This window comes from Eleutherodactylus coqui, chromosome 3 (assembly GCF_035609145.1).
Source record: "Eleutherodactylus coqui strain aEleCoq1 chromosome 3, aEleCoq1.hap1, whole genome shotgun sequence".
Classification (NCBI taxonomy): Eukaryota; Metazoa; Chordata; class Amphibia; order Anura; family Eleutherodactylidae; genus Eleutherodactylus; species Eleutherodactylus coqui.
The window spans coordinates 316,201,547-316,216,035 of NC_089839.1; the positions used below are offsets into that span (position 1 = coordinate 316,201,547).

The 14,489-nt window shown below is 49.8% G+C and overlaps 1 non-coding gene across 1 annotated transcript; it reads left to right on the forward strand.

Annotated features, from left to right (window-relative positions):
• The first annotated feature begins 10,452 nt into the window (after nt 1-10,452).
• LOC136622938 (U5 spliceosomal RNA) lies at nt 10,453-10,567 on the forward strand. The gene has a single exon (XR_010792114.1). It is a non-coding gene; the product is annotated as a U5 spliceosomal RNA (small nuclear RNA).
• The last annotated feature ends 3,922 nt before the right edge of the window (nt 10,568-14,489 follow it).

Genomic DNA, 14,489 nt, shown 5'->3' on the forward strand with positions numbered 1-14,489 from the left:
GTGTGTGTCCAGGAGCGGAGTCATACAGATAACTAGGACTGTAGGCCCGGTGTCATCCTGTGTCCCGGAGTGTGTGTGTCCAGGAGCGGAGTCATACAGATAACTAGGACTGTAGGCCCGGTGTCATCCTGTGTCCCAGAGTGTGTGTGCCCAGGAGGGGAATTATACAGATAACTAAGACTGTAGGACCGGTGTCATCCTGTGTCCCGGAGTGTGTGTGTCCAGGAGGGGAATTATACAGATAACGAGGACTGTAGGCCCGGTGTCATCCTGTGTCCCGGAGTGTGTGTGTCCAGGAGGGGAATTATACAGATAACTAGGACTGTAGGCCTGGTGTCGTCCTGTGTCCCGGAGTGGAGTCATACAGATAATGTGGACTGTAGGCCCGGTTTAATCCTGTGTTTTCATCTCTGACCTCCGTAGTTTGTCTTTCCTGCACTGATGTGACAATTTGCCTATTTTTCAAGTTCTGACCGTTCCCAGCGACTGAGGTTGTCAAGTACTTGTATGTGGACTCTGGTATTCTTCTTCCAGTCGGACATCCTGCGGAGTAAGAAACGGTGGTGTCACCTGTGACATAACTCTTCAGGTCCACCACACTGTTTATTTAGGTAACTGCTACCTTAGCGTTGCCTGGAAGAGGCCCAGCACCATGGCCAAGGTTTCACGTGTCCCTCCAGGGAGGAGTTGGTAGAGCCACGGTGACAAGCGCCATCTCTACCCCTGCCATCTCCTCAGCGTTGGGCCTTATGCCTCGGCCGTTGCAGTTAAGTATACAAGGGGCCTTATGAGTAAGAGAGTTGCAGAAGTAGAGGGACCTAGTGTGCAGCGAAATATGCCCACGGCAGGGATGTGGCGGGACAGAAAGTATTTTTTATGCTTTTTGGAACTGGTTTTGCACAAAGAGTTTTGTGGGATTTGAAAGGTCTGATAAAAGAACTCACAGGGGGTCACATACTTATCATTCTACTTTTGTTGTGGTTAATAATGTTATGTATTAAAGAGGTACTTTGGGATGCACAGCCTATCTACATGTATAAAAGGGAATGTTGGGGGGAAGCTGACTGTAAACCCTGTCTTGAGTCGCCTTTATCTGCATCATCTGTGTGATAACAAGAAGCGAGGAGCAGCCGATGCCGAAGGAAGTGAGGAAATCAGGAAATCGACAAATCTGGTAAACTTATGAATATTGTTCTTTCTACGTGGGATTTGTTTGTATATTGTAGCATTACAATCACCCAATGATCAGTCTGTTAACATAACGTTTAGGGCAGACCCTCTCCCTGCGGCCCGGAGCAATGGGGATGAGATACAGAGAGGATGGGATACAGAGGGGATGAGATACAGAGGGGATGAGATACAGAGGGGATGGGATACAGAGGGGATGTGGTACACACGGGATGGGATACAGATGAGATGGGCTACAGAGGGGATGAGATTCAGACAGGATGAGATACAGAAGGGAAGATGAGATACAGACGGGATGGGCTACAGTGGGGATGGGATACAGAGGGGATGGGCTACAGAGGGGATGGGCTACAGAGGGGATGGGATACAGAGGGGATGGGCTACAGAGGGGATGGGATACAGAGGGGATGGGCTACAGAGGGGATGGGCTACAGAGGGGATGGGATACAGAGGGGATGGGCTACAGAGGGGATGGGATACAGAGGGGATGAGATACAGAGGGGATGTGGTACACACGGGATGGGATACAGATGAGATGGGCTACAGAGGGGATGAGATTCAGACAGGATGAGATACAGAAGGGAAGATGAGATACAGACGGGATGGGCTACAGAGGGGATGGGCTACAGAGCGGATGGGCTACAGAGGGGATGGGATACAGAGGGGATGGGCTACAGAGGGGATGGGATACAGAGGGGATGGGATACAGAGGGGATGGGATACAGAGGGGATGGGATACAGAGGGGATGAGATACAGAGGGGATGGGATACAGAGGGGATGGGATACAGAGGGGATGTGGTACACACGGGATGGGATACAGAGGGGATGGGATACAGAGGGGATGGGATACAGAGGGGATGGGATACAGAGAGGATGGGATACAGAGGGGATGAGATACAGAGGGGATGGGATACAGAGGGGATGTGGTACACACGGGATGGGCTACAGTGGGGATGGGATACAGAGGGGATGGGCTACAGAGGGGATGGGCTACAGAGGGGATGGGATACAGAGGGGATGGGCTACAGAGGGGATGGGATACAGAGGGGATGAGATACAGAGGGGATGTGGTACACACGGGATGGGATACAGATGAGATGGGCTACAGAGGGGATGAGATTCAGACAGGATGAGATACAGAAGGGAAGATGAGATACAGACGGGATGGGCTACAGAGGGGATGGGCTACAGAGCGGATGGGCTACAGAGGGGATGGGATACAGAGGGGATGGGCTACAGAGGGGATGGGATACAGAGGGGATGGGATACAGAGGGGATGGGATACAGAGGGGATGGGATACAGAGGGGATGAGATACAGAGGGGATGGGATACAGAGGGGATGGGATACAGAGGGGATGTGGTACACACGGGATGGGATACAGAGGGGATGGGATACAGAGGGGATGGGATACAGAGGGGATGGGATACAGAGAGGATGGGATACAGAGGGGATGAGATACAGAGGGGATGGGATACAGAGGGGATGTGGTACACACGGGGTGGGATACAGATGAGATGGGATACAGAGAGGATGGGCTACAGAGGGGATGAGCTACAGTGTGGATGTGGTACACACGGGATGAGATAAAGACAGGATGGGCTACAGAGGGGATGAGATTCAGACGGGATTGGATACAGAGGGGATGAGATACAGACAGGATGGGCTACAGAGGGGGATGAGATACAGAGTGGATGGGATACAGAGGGGATGAGATACAGACGGGATGGGATACAGAGGGGATGGGCTACAGAGGGGATGGGATACAGAGGGGATGTGGTACACACGGATGAGATACAGACAGGATGAGATACAGAGGGGATGAGATACAGACGGGATGGGCTACAGAGGGGATGAGATTCAGACGGGATGGGATAGAGAGGGGATGGGATACAGAGGGGATGGGATACAGAGGGGATGAGATACAGAGAGGATGGGATACAGAGGGGGATGAAATACAGAGTGGATGGGATACAGAGGGGATGAGATACAGATAAGATACAGATGGGTTGGGATACAGAGGGGATGAAATACAGACGGGATGGGATACAGACGGCATGGGATACAGGGTGGATGAGATACAGAGGGGATGAGATACAGAGCGGATGGGATACAGAGGGGATGGGATACAGAGGGGATGAGATACAGACGGGATGGGATACAGACGGCATGGGATACAGAGGGGATGGGATACAGAGTGTATGAGATACAGAGGGGATGAGATACAGAGGGGATGAGATACAGAGGGGATGAGATACAGACGGGATGGGATACAGAGGGGATGATATACAGACAGGATGGGCTACAGAGGGGATGAGATTCAGACGGGATGGGATAGAGAGGGGATGAGATACAGACAGGATGGGCTACAGAGGGGGATGAAATACAGAGTGGATGGGATACAGAGGGGATGAGATACAGACAGGATGGGCTACAGAGTGGATGAAATACAGAGGGGATGAGATACAGATGAGATACAGATGGGTTGGGATACAGACGGGATGGGATACAGACGGGATGGGATACAGAGGGGATGGGATACAGAGGGGATGGGATACAGAGGGGATGAGATACAGACGGGATGGGATACAGAGGGGATGGGATACAGAGGGGATGGGATACAGAGGGGATGAGATACAACAGAGAATTCCATGCAGGACAAAGTGTCCTCCAGGTTGCTTGCAGAATAAAATATATAATCTTCCTTTATTTAGCCACATTAATAGCGCCAGGTGTGCACATCTCTGACCAGAGGCGGAGGGGCTGCACAGGGCCATTGTCAGCGGGGTGATCTGAATAGAGTGTGGGACCGGCTTAAATAGGTGGAACAGAACAGATAATTACAATGACTGTCAGCTGTCCGGCTATAGGGCAAAAGACACAGAAACATCAGACTATTACTGGGGAGAGAATGCTTGGGATGGAACTTGTGATAAAACACATATCAACATGACACAAAATGGGCACCAGCGGGCGCTCTGCCAAGGCTTCATAGATTTCATTTATTGCAAGATTAACCCCTAGTTGCACTTTGTTTATATCTATTGTGGGTGAACTTCACAATTGAGTTAATAAAAAATATATACAGAAGACCATAACAATCTCCCTTGCTCTGTGATGGCATTGTACTTGGGTCCCCTTTATAGAGAGGATAGCCTGCATATTCAGGGGGGGAAAAACCAAAAACTTCCTTATTTCTCTTTATGAAAAGATATGCAAGAATAAAACATGAGCCTGTATGATGTCTCTATATACATGATATTAGTCTGACTGGCAGTACAGCCCCATAAAGGGGTCTGATCCCAGAAAAAAGGGGGGAAATTCCATTTGTTTTTCACTCTGGAAAAATCCCCTCATATTGGTTTTCTGCATATGTGATGTTTCTGTATATATGGTGCGGGTCTGACTTACAGTATAGCCCCCCAAAGGGGGTCTAGTTTACATGTACTTTCTTCTCTATGTTTGATTCCTGTATATGCAATGCAGGTCTGACTTATAATTTAACCCCTGAGGGGATCTGGTCCCTAGTTTGTGGATCCAAAAGGACTCTCTGATCAGTATATCATTGAACGTTGCCTCGCCACGCCTGTTATTGGTTACTTTCTCTATACCAAAACATGTGAAGCTAGCGGTCCTGCATGAGTGGGAATTGATGAGATGATTGGCCACATCTGAGCCCCCAGTTTGGCCTTTTGCTATATATTGTGGATGGTCTGATATTCTGATGTGGTGCATCCAATATATTGTAACTTACATGATGAACAGCCGGCCATATAGACAACTCCCGCTGATTTGCAGTTTCTATATGATGTAATTGCATATACGGTCCTGGGATTGTCGCTACCAAACTGCTTCACACTGCTTGCTGCACATTTACACATCGGGCACCGGGATTGCAGGCATCTATAGAAGCCATTGTTTTTAGCCCATTGGTGTCTGTTTGTTGCTGTTTCTATTTGGATTAACCTTATTTTGCCTGAACATGAAATCAATCGATCTCGCCCTTCTGGCCGCATCTGGTGCCGGACTCCAATATAACTTTTACTTTGGGGTCTTGTTTTAAAATGGCTAGATTGTTGACAAAACTGTTTTGGATCTGTGTGAATTGTCTGCTGAACGGGGTTGAGATGTGATGCATTCTCTGCTTTTTAATTTGTCTGAATACTTCTCATTTGGACTGATTTCTCTCGTTTGTCTAGAAGCTACTGTTTTTTTTGCCCATTGTAGAATGCGTTTTCAATATCCCCTGTTTTCCGTATCCCCTGTTTTCCATATCCCCTGTTTTCCGTATCCCGTTTTCCATATCCCCTGTTTTCCGTATCCCGTTTTCCATATCCCCTGTTTTCCGTATCCCGTTTTCCATATCCCCTGTTTTCCGTATCCCGTTTTCCATATCCCCTGTTTTCCGTATCCCCTTTTCCATATCCCCTGTTTTCCGTATCCCGTTTTCCATATCCCCTGTTTTCCGTATCCCGTTTTCCATATCCCGTTTTCCGTATCCCATTTTCCATATCCTGTTTTCCGTATCCCGTTTTCCATATCCCGTTTTCCGTATCCCGATTTCCATATCCCCTGTTTTCCATATCCCGTTTTCCATATCCCCTGTTTTCCGTATCCCCTGTTTTCCGTATCCCGTTTTCCATATCCCCTGTTTTCCGTATCCCCTGTTTTCCGTATCCCCTGTTTACCGTATCCCCTGTTTTCCGTATCCCCTGTTTTCCGTATCCCCTGTTTTCCGTATCCCCTGTTTACCGTATCCCCTGTTTTCCGTATCCCCTGTTTTCCGTATCCCCTGTTTTCCGTATCCCCTGTTTTCCGTATCCCCTGTTTACCGTATCCCCCGTTTCCCGTCTCCCCCGTTTTCCGTCTCCCCCGTTTTCCGTCTCCCCCGTTTTACAACCTATCACAGATTTCTTTTTCTGCATGTTGGTAATCTGTACATAAAGTGCAGAGGCGCTTTGCCCTTAATGGCTCCCCCAATGGGATCGCTTGTATAGTTTGCATCGGATGGCAGCTTGATGCGTGTAGAATCGTATTACCAGCATCTTTTTTTCTGTACAATACACTGGTGATGGACCCATCCGGACTATTTCCCTTAATAAGAGTATCCAAAAAAGGGATCTGTTTGTGATCAAAGTCCGTGGTGAATTCTAGATTGCAATCATTTTCATTGATATAAGTTAAAAACTGGTTAGTTGGATCTCGCTTTTTGTTTCGTATTCGTCTCTGTTCATACCATCACTGGTCATGTGCCATATTATAATCACGTCATCAATGTAACGCCCATACCAACATATGTTGTCCATAAACATATCTGGATTCCCACCATGACATATAAAATATTGCTAAAGAAGGGGAGACTCTAGAGCCCATTGGCGCCCCCACCAATTGTAAGGATTGTGTGGAATTGAACTTGAAGACATTGTGTGTCAGTAGGAATTCAGTTGCTTCCATCAAAAAAGCTCTTAGAGAATCCTTATATTGTGCATGAGACCTGAGGTGAGATGCAAGAGCCTGTAGCGCCAAATGGTGTGGGACAGAGGAATACAGTGCTTTGACATCACACGTTACCCAGGTTTTATCCGCCCCCCATTTGTGTCCTGCCAATGTTTGAATGACTTTGTTACTATTAGGAATATATCCGGGGATTTGAACGACCACAGGCTGTAATTTTGTATCTACCCAATTGCTGAGTCTCTCCCATAGGGATCCTCGTCCCGAAACTATCGGGTGCATGGGAGGTGGAAATACATCTTTATGAGACTTGGGAATCCCATAAAAATTTGCAAGAATAGGATTTTTGGGAACTGGATAAGCCATTTCTTTGTCACTCAATACCCCCATTGAGCCCCTCTAGTAATCAGATCAGACAATGAATGGGCGAATGTTACGGTGGGATCAACCTCTAATGTTCTATAAGTCTTATCGTCATTAAGTATTTTTTGAACACACAAACCGTATAATGCATTATCCATTATGGCAATAGCGCCCCCTTTGTCCGATTGCTGAATTATTAAATCAGTATCGTTAATGAGATTCTGTAAGTCACGCCTCTGAGACGCTGAGATGTTGACATTTTTATATTTGGATGCATCTTTCTTCTGACTGGATCTATAAAGGTCATTGAGATCTCTTTCCATACTGTTTTGGAAATCCTCCACCCATCTTGTTCTGAGATGTTTGGGGTAAAAAGAGGGATTGGGAATCCTCATATCTGATGGCATTGGAATTGAATCTGGTGCCATATTAGTGTCCATCTGTTCTTTTTCTAGTTGTTCTAAATCCCAGAGAAAGGCAATGCCCCGTGTTGTTAGGTCTGCATGTTTATCGTCTTGTTTCGCAGGTTCATAAGAAGCCATTCTATTAGACTCTTTGATTCTGGATTCTTCTTCACAATGAGGTCCCGAACAAATTGGTTTAGGTCCAGCAAAGTATTGAAAGGGTCAAATGTGCAGTCAGGTACAAAATTCATACCCTTATTGATAATTTCCAATTGCTGGTTAGATAGAATACGGGGTGTGAAGAAAATTATATTGTCCGCTAATTCCGCGTGGTTGGTCTGCGGCTGGGGTATCTCCTTCTTGGCATATGGCCCCTCTCGGCGCCTCGTTTTTTGACAGTCTCCCCATAGTCTGCATTCTTTGTGTTGGTTCTTCAAATACCTGAGGGTCCCCACTGGAGACATCTGATGATACATAAGATGTGTCCCCTTCCCACTCTGAGGAGGAGAATGTGACACTATCCAAATTGCCTGGATGACTTCTCCTTGTTTCTTGAGAATTGATTTGGGTCTTTGAATCCTTTTGGAACTCCAGTTGTAAACTTTGTCATCTTGTTGATCACGTCTGTCTCCTTCCAGTTTGGTTTTTTTTATGTAGATAATCTTTTCTTCCCTTTTTTGTAGTTCCATATCCTCTTTTTGTATTAAATGATCCCATTCTGTGGAATTCAAAGTTGTTCTCAATTTATGTTCAATGTCTTGTATGTCTTTCTGCAATTTATTTAATTTTAATTGCTCCTTATCAACTATCAGTCTCATCAGTTCAGCAGAGCAGTCAGGGAGGATGTCATTCCAACTGGACAGAAAATCATCATCATAAATTGTTGTAGGGATCACTGCAAGATCCAAATACTTATTCAGGGTGCATTCACACGAACGTATATCGGCTCGGTTTTCACGCCAAGCCGATATACATTGTCCTCGTGTGCAGGGGGGGGAGGCTGGAAGAGCCAGGAGCAGGAACTGAGCTCCCGCCCCCTCTCCGCCCCTCTGCACTATTTGCATTGAGAGGAGGCGGGACCAGGGTGGGGCTAAGGTCCGAGAATTAGCCCCGCCCCCGCCCCACCTCTCCCCATTGCAAATAGTGCAGAGGGGCGGAGAGGAGGCAGAGAGGGGGCGGGAGCTCAGTTCCTGCTCCTGGCTCTTCCATCCTCCTCCCCTGCACACGAGGACGACATATATCGGCTCGGCGTGAAAACCGAGCCGATATACGTTCGTGTGAATGCACCCTCAGGGAGTGTGGGTCCCACCAAGTGCGTAATTCTAACTTCTTGTATTTAGGTAATGATTGAATTAACCCCTTTGTGTCAGGATGTATACTTTGTATCATCCTGGCCCGGACAACTGTTTCTTGTTCAGTCATCAAACTTTGTTGAAAACAGCAATAAATATAAATTAAAATTGGGGCATTAGAGTCCCATAAATGTGCTGATAACAGATGGTAAACCTTAGTGGCGAATTTTCATTTGCAAATAGTGTAAAGATCGTGAAAAAATGTCCAAATGATGGAGACCCTGCACTTGTACATGTGGGAGGGATTCACCTCCTTCCCTGTATACTTGCATTTGGTGCCGCGTATAGTCTCCTCAGAACAAGTTATTCACAGCAACACCGGCCGGGTAATTCCAAAGAAACAGACGCTTGAAAATGGTGTGCTGTCAGAGGGATGTGGGTAAGAAACAAGGGAGAGGGCAGAGGGGTGCAGGTGGAGCTCATGGGAACCCCAAAAGCCACTCAGGTCTGGTCACATGCTGCAGCCGGCGTACATGCTCTTCAGATCCGTGAACACATGTAGAGTCGTCCGTATGAGCTGCAGCGGCAGGTCTGTACATCTAGGTGTCCGCTGCGCCACAAGGAGGGCGGAGTCTCAGAGAAACAGGTGCTGGCAGGTAGCTCACCCCTCCTGCACGCCAGTTTCTGCAGCTGCCCCCTAGCGTCTGTAGCTCCCCCCTTCTGCACCCCAGTTTCTGCAGCTGCCCACTCCTGCACCCCAGTTTCTGCAGTTCCCCTCTCCTGCCCCCCAGTTTCTGCAGCTCCCCCCTGCTGTCCCCCAGTTTCTGCAGCTGCCCCCAGCTGTCCCCCACTTTCTGCAGCTCCCCCCTGCTGCCCCCCAGTTCCTGCAGCTGCCGCCTGCTGCCCCCCAGTTTCTGCAGCTCCCCCTCCTGCACCCCGAATTGTGCAGGGTGACACAGAAGGCTCACCTGCCATGGTGTAATTGTTGGTGGGTGACTGATATGGAGGGATCGGGGTTCACAGTGAGCCCCCCAACAATCAGCAAGTTCCCCCCTGTCTTGCGGATCTCCTGTGGGAGGGGGACAACTTGTAATTGTGGCAGAATCCCTCTAAGCAGCCTGCAGAGCTGCAGTATATAATATTGTGTCGGCGGTGAGGAAGTCGGCCCCCCAGAGCGGCATGCACCGACAGGGCTGACTGTCCTGCTGCTGTTTATGACGCCCCCTGCTGGGGTTCCTCTGTGCGTGCAGGAAGAACTAGAGGAAGAACATTCGGGGTCTTTTACAGCAGTGTTCCCCAACTCCAGTCCTCAGGGACCGCCAACAGGTCATGTTTTCAGGATTTCCTCAGTGTTGCACAGGTCATGTAATTATTATCAGTGCCTCAGACATTGCCACAGGGGTTCTTACCATAGGAGATCCTGAAAACATGACCTGTTGGTGGTCCCTGAGGACTGGAGTTGGGGACCCCTATTTTACAGCAACTTGTGCCCACGTGACCTCGCTGATCAGGAGCCTCTGTGACGTCTGCTGATTTGCATATTTACCCAGAATGCTCCGGGACGGTGCTCAGCAGTGCCCCTCTCTCTCCGCGCTCCTTCTGCCGGTGGTCTCCGGTTTGGTAACAGATGAGATACTTTGTATCCGGGCGGCGCGGCCGGTGAGCAGTCCGCAGCACAGGAGCCGCCGCCCTCTCCGTGGGTGTGATGAGCGGCGCCCGGAGCCCGTGCACTGCCGCCCGCCGCCATCTGTATACTCTGGTTTCTCTTCAGATCGAATAAATCTTTCGCCTTTTACTAAAGATTTCCGTGGAGAGGAACAATTATGAGTTTACAGCAATTTTTTGATGCCCGGCGAAAGCTGGGCTGACCTTACAGGGTTAATGATAGAGCTGTGGGGGGCTGGGCTGACCTTACGGGGTTAATGATAGAGATGTGGGGGGCTGGGCTGACCTTACAGGGTTAATGATAGAGATGTGGGGGCTGGGCTGACCTTACAGGGTTAATGATAGAGATGTGGGGGGCTGGGCTGACCTTACAGAGTTAATGATAGAGATGTGGGGGCTGGGCTGACCTTACAGGGTTAATGATAGAGATGTGGGGGCTGGGCTGACCTTACAGGGTTAATGATAGAGATGTGGGGGCTGGGCTGACCTTACAGGGTTAATAATAGAGATGTGGGGGCTGGGCTGACCTTACAGGGTTAATGATAGAGATGTGGGGGGCTGGGCTGACCTTACAGGGTTAATGATAGAGATGTGGGGGTTGGGCTGTCCTTACAGGGTTAATGATAGAGATGTGGGGGTTGGGCTGTCCTTACAGGGTTAATGATAGAGATGTGGGGGCTGGGCTGACCTTACAGTGTTAATGATTGAGATGTGGGGGCTGGGCTGATCTAATAGGGTTAATGATAGAGATGTGGGGGTTGGGCTGACCTTACAGTGTTAATGATAGAGATGTGGGGGCTGGGCTGATCTAATAGGGTTAATGATAGAGATGTGGGGGGCTGACCTTACAGGGTTAATGATAGAGATGTGGGGGCTGGGCTGATCTAATAGGGTTAATGATAGAGATGTGGGGGGCTGGGCTGACCTTACAGGGTTAATGATAGAGATGTTGGAGCTGGGCTGACCTTACAGGGTTAATGATAGAGATGTTGGGGCTGGGCTGACCTTACAGGGTTAATGATAGAGATGTTGGGGCTGGGCTGACCTTACAGGGTTAATGATAGAGATGTGGGGGGCTGGGCTGTCCTTACAGGGTTAATGATAGAGATGTGGGGGGCTGACCTTAAAGGGTTAATGATAGAGATCTGGGGGCTGGGCTGATCTAATAGGGTTAATGATAGAGATGTGGGGGGCTGGGCTGTCCTTACAGGGTTAATGATAGAGTTAATGACAGAGTTGTGGGGGCTGGGCTAATCTAATAGGGTTAATGATAGAGATGTGGGGGGCTGGGCTGACCTTACAGGGTTAATGATAGAGATGTGGGGGCTGGGCTGTCCTTACAGGGTTAATGATAGAGATGTGGGGGTTGGGCTGTCCTTACAGGGTTAATAATAGAGCTGTGGGGGCTGGGCTGTCCTTACAGGGTTAATGATAGAGATGTGGGGGCTGGGCTGACCTTACAGGGTTAATGACAGAGCTGTGGGGGCTGGTCTGACCTTACAGGGTTAATGATAGAGATGTGGGGGCTGGGCTGACCTTACAGGGTTAATGACAGAGCTGTGGGGGCTGGGCTGACCTTACAGGGTTAATGATAGAGATGTGGGGGCTGGGCTGATCTTACAGGGTTAATGATAGAGATGTGGGGGGCTGGGCTGTCCTTACAGGGTTAATATTAAAGGAGTGGGAGGCTGGGACAGGTGAGGTACAGACGGGTTGGGATACAGAAGGGATGAGATACAGACAGGTTGGGATACAGAGGGGATGAGATACAGATGAGATACAGATGGGTTGGGATACAGAGGTATCCATATTTCATGCTTCCATGTAAACAGATTCGCCGTTTTTCGGTCTTGCGGTTGGGAAGACACGGATGAAGTACGGATAGGAAGTGCGCTGAAAGAGTCCTTATAAGGTCAGAGAGCGACTCGCAGGGCCGTTACCTTCCAGGAGGAGGCGCTGCTGAGGATTCCAGCACCTGATCACTGTACTCCATGGAAAGGTCCTACTGAGAGACATGTGACCTCATTATGAGCGGACATGGACGCCCCGCGCTGATTAGATGGTCAGCTCAGTGGTCACAGGGACCTGCTGAATGTACAAGTGTCTGGGCATAAGGGGTTAACTGTGCACCCCGATTATATGACTGGGGGAACTACTGCAAGCCGGATTCTGCACCTGCCGCTGCTGCACCTGTTTCTGCAGTTGCCCCCTTCTGCCCCCGTTTCTGCAGCTGCCCCCCAGTTTCTGTAGCTTTCCCCTTCTGCCCCCCAGTTTCTGCAGCTCCCCCCAGCTGCACCCCAGTTTCTGCAGCTGCCCCCTCCTGCACCCGTTTCTGCAGCTGCCCCCCAGTTTATGCAGCTCCCCCAGCTGCACCCCAGTTTCTGCAGCTGCCCCCCTTCGGCACCCGTTTCTGCAGCTCCCCCCAGCTAGATCCCAGCTTCTGCACCCCAGTTTCTGTAGCTGCCCTCCTTCGGCACCCGTTTCTGCAGCTCCCCCCAGCTAGATCCTAGCTTCTGCAGCTGCCCCCTTCAGCACCCGTTTCTGCAGCTCCCCCCAACTACACCCCAGCTTCTGCAGCTCCCCCTTCTGCACCCCAGTTTCTGCAGCTTCCCCTCCTGCATCCCAGTTTCTGCAGCTCCCCCTTATGCAGCCCAGTTTCTGCAGCTCCCCCTCCGGCACCCCAGCTTCTGCAGCTGCCCCCAGTTTCTGCAGCTCCCCCTTATGCACCCCAGTTTCTGCAGCTCCCCCTCCTGCACCCCAGCTTCTGCAGCTGCCCCCTGCGGCACCCTATTTTTTGCAGCTGCCCCCTGCTGCACCCCAGTTTCTGCAGCTACCCCCTTATGCACCCCAGTTTCTGCAGCTGCCCCCTGCTGCACCCCAATTTCTGCAGCTCCCCCCTTATGCACCCCAGTTTCTGCAGCTGCCCTGCCTGCACCCCGGATTGTCTATACTTACAGGGTAAATGATATAGTTGTGGGGCGCTGATCTGTCCTTACAGGGTTAATGATAGACTTGTGGGGGCTGGGCTGACCTTACAGGGTTAATGATAGATCTGTGGGGGCTGGGCTGTCCTTACAGGGTTAATGATAGAGATGTGGGGGCTGGGCTGTCCTTACAGGGTTAATGATAGAGATGTGGGGGCTGGGCTGTCCTTACAGGGTTAATGATAGAGATGTGGGGGCTGGGCTGTCCTTACAGAGTTAATGATAGAGCTGTGGGGGGTTGGGCCGTCCTTACAGGGCTAATGATAGAGATGTGGGGGCTGGACTGTCCTTACAGGGTTAATGATAGAGATGTGGGGGCTGGGCTGTCCTTACAGGGTTAATGATAGAGCTGTGGGGGCTGGGCTGTCCTTACAGGGTTAATGATAGGGTTGTGGGGGCTAGGCTGTCCTTACAGGGTTAATGATAGAGTTGTGGGGGCTGGGCTGTCCTTACAGGGTTAATGATAGAGCTGTGAGGGCTGGGCTGTCCTTACAGGGTTAATGATAGAGCTGTGGGGGCTGGGCTGTCCTTACAGGGTTAATGATAGGGTTGTGGGGGCTGGGCTGTCCTTACAGGGTTAATGATAGAGCTGTGGGGGCTGGGCTGTCCTTACAGGGTTAATGATAGAGCTGTGAGGGCTGGGCTGTCCTTACAGGGTTAATGATAGAGCTGTGGGGGCTGGGCTGTCCTTACAGGGTTAATGATAGAGCTGTGGGGGCTGGGCTGTCCTTACAGGGTTAATGATAGGGTTGTGGGGGCTGGGCTGTCCTTACAGGGTTAATGATAGGGTTGTGGGGGCTGGGCTGTCCTTACAGGGTTAATGATAGAGTTGTAGGGGGCTGGGCTGTCCTTACAGGGTTAATGATAAATAAATAAAAATAAATCTTGTGATTTGTATAGCGCCAACTTATTCCGCAGTGTTTTCAGATAATTATTACTTATTACCCCCCACCAAGCTGGGTTCTTATTTTACCGACCTCGGAAGGATGGAAGGCTGAGTCAACCTTGAGCTGGCTACTTGAGTCATGCAGGGATTGAACTTGCAACCTTCAGGTCGAGAGCTTACACTCTGTGCCACACGAGACTGTCCTTACAGGGTTAATGATAGAGTTGTGGGGGGCTGGGCTGTCCTTACAGGG